We start from the raw sequence: 2,765 nt of genomic DNA, 5'->3' as shown, positions 1-2,765 counted from the left end.
GTGGGAGCAGTGAGAGGAAGCTCTGCATAGAACCAATGCTCCTTCATGTACAAGCACAGGACATGAAGGAGCTCTCCTCTGCTCAGTCGGTTTGTGCTGCACATCTGGCTGGATTCTGAACATTTCCCTGCGGAGGTAGAAACGGCCCACAGTGAGGAGACCACGAGGCAGAGGCAGGATGTGTCATCCAATCTCACCGGGGAGCATCTTGTTTAGCCTGCTGCTGTGTGAGATGGATGGATGGATGGATGGATAGATAGATGACATAGGCATGAAGCCCGTGTGTTTGTATGTTTTGAGCATAATTGCTTGCTCAGGCTGTGTGAATTATTCAAAGGTATAATCTGCTCCTGTGTAAGCAGCGCTGCTGGCCTGGCCTGTGGTGGTGTATTGATGTTTTATGACATGCTTTGAATCATCTCCCCCATCTATGAACTGTACACACACACTGTAGCAATATGCTCACTCTCTCTCACTCTTGCTCTCTTGCTTTTCTGCTGCATACATTTTTTGTCTCATCCCCTTTCTTATCTCTCATCCTTTCCCTCTTTTGCCCTTCTTCATTCTTCTTTCCATTGCGCTACGTTCTCTCTCTCTCTTTCTCTCTCTCTTTCTCTCTCTTGGTATTTGTGTTTGTGTGTGCGCGCCTATTTTATAGTCTCTGCTCGTAATTCGTCAATAGTGTGTTTAGATGTAGTGCAGCAGAGGGGCTGAGTTTCTGTGAATTATGAACCTGGTATATCTGAGGTTTTAAATTAACACTGTTAATGTCTTTTCCTCTGCTCTTTCTCGTCCTTTCCTCTCTTTGTTCTCCTCTCCTTCCACTCCTCCTTCATTACCTCCTGCTGACATTTTCCTCAATCTCCATTTCTCCCGCTGCCTCTTATTCCACCTCTTAACTTTCTCAGGGAACTTTTTATTAGATTGTCAATGGTGACAAATTACAGTTTTTAATGAGAGGAAATTGCATCATGAGTGACTGTCAACCATTCAGTCTCATTGTACGTGGAATACTAAGTAGATGAACGGATATCAGAAACACATTTTGCCTTCTAATACACCACCACATTTGGATTCAGTTTTTTGGGAAAACGGTTTGCTTCTCAATCAAGAACCAATAGTATGTTGCGGTAAATGATCAATTGATTGCACTTATATAACACTTTTCCACCTTGGCTGGACAAAGCCCCTTTACAATGTCTCTCATTCACTCATTCACACTCACATTAAGACACTGATGCTGGTGGTTCTATACAATCTGCCAACCCACCAAGCACAACAATTATAGATTGAAACCTTTATTCAACCTTTACTTGACACTTAGACAATCATGTTTTCACCTGAACTCACAACTCAATTACAGCAAACCAAGGGGGAATACTGGCTTATAAACTGTACATAGGTGACATATTTGGCAAGTATAAGCCTAATATAATGTTTTACCTTCCATAGGGAATACCACCCTGCCAATAAGCCTCAACTAATCTCCCTCACCCACACACACACTTGACTTAATTATGCTCATATAATACTGTGGCATTCTTAAACAGATTATCTATTTATATCAAAGCTGGGCCAGTATTTGTAACAGACGTTGTAAAATATGAGACTTGATGTTCTTAAAACTAATATGTCAGTATGGCGCAGATTCACAAAATATCAGACTTACTTTCACACACACACACACAGACACACACACACACACACACACACACACTGCAGGCAGAGCTAGGGAGAGCTCGTCACTCTCTACAAATCTCTCTCGCTCCCTCTCTCTCTGACACACACACACACACGCACACACACAACCATACATCCAGCTACATGCAGGGGCCCTTACCACCCAGTGTGTGTAATCTTCCAATTTCTAAAAGAGAGCGAAGGCCATAGCCCTCTGTCTGAATTTTTTATTCACCACCCTCTCTGTCTCTGTATAACAACTAATAAATAAACAATGACTCCCGAGGACGTAACGCAGAATGGACCCAACTGTCCTCCACAACCTTCCACAACCTTCTGAGATACACTCTCTGTCTCTTGCTTTTCGCAGTCTCCTTCGAGCTCCACTGTCTCTTTCCCGCTCACACCCTCTTTTTCTCTGTCCTCCTCTATTTCTGTGTTTTAAGACCTTCAGCTTTTGTTCTACTCCTCTCCATTTGGTACATGCCCAGTGAACCGTACTAAGAAGCCTCTCTACCCTGTATGTGGTGGAATGTACAGCCAGCAGTGTGTCTCTGGTATTGTGCTGTGTGGTGTGTCTGTGCATGTGTGTGTGTGTGTGTGTGAGTGCGTCTGTGTGTTTAGGGGGAGTAAACCTGACCTTTTGGTTTGTTAATCCACCACCGATTTAAATGTAGATTTAGAGTGCTGGTGGCTTTGCATCAGTCTCAGAGAGGCAGCTTGATTGGTGAGCAATAAGGAGCAGCCTTAGTTCAAACTAACATTTGCACATTAATCTGTGCCAAAGTATCATTCTCTGATTATGCAATGTTCTTCTCAGTCAAGACGTGTGTGGGTTGCATCAGAAAGAGAGCGAGAGAGAGAAAGAGAGAGATGGAGCAGACACTTTTTTTGAGAGGCAGAGCGAGAGAGAGAGACAGGGAGAGAGAGAGACGACATGGATGGAGAGTCCAGATCAACCCAGAAATTTTACAAACTCAATGAATGCCAATGTATAATAGTTTGCTGTCCCCTGGTGGCCAGCATATGACAGTGGTTTTGATTTACTTTATCAAAGTACTAAACCAGTTAATTTCAGTAACTAA

Source organism: Genypterus blacodes, unplaced genomic scaffold, assembly GCF_046128005.1.
Source record: "Genypterus blacodes isolate CSIRO-AG114 ecotype Tasmania unplaced genomic scaffold, CSIRO-AGI_Gbla_v1 ptg000133l_1, whole genome shotgun sequence".
NCBI classification, from domain to species: domain Eukaryota; kingdom Metazoa; phylum Chordata; class Actinopteri; order Ophidiiformes; family Ophidiidae; genus Genypterus; species Genypterus blacodes.
The sequence above is the reverse complement of the archived record's forward strand: the minus strand, read 5'-3'. Positions refer to the sequence as shown.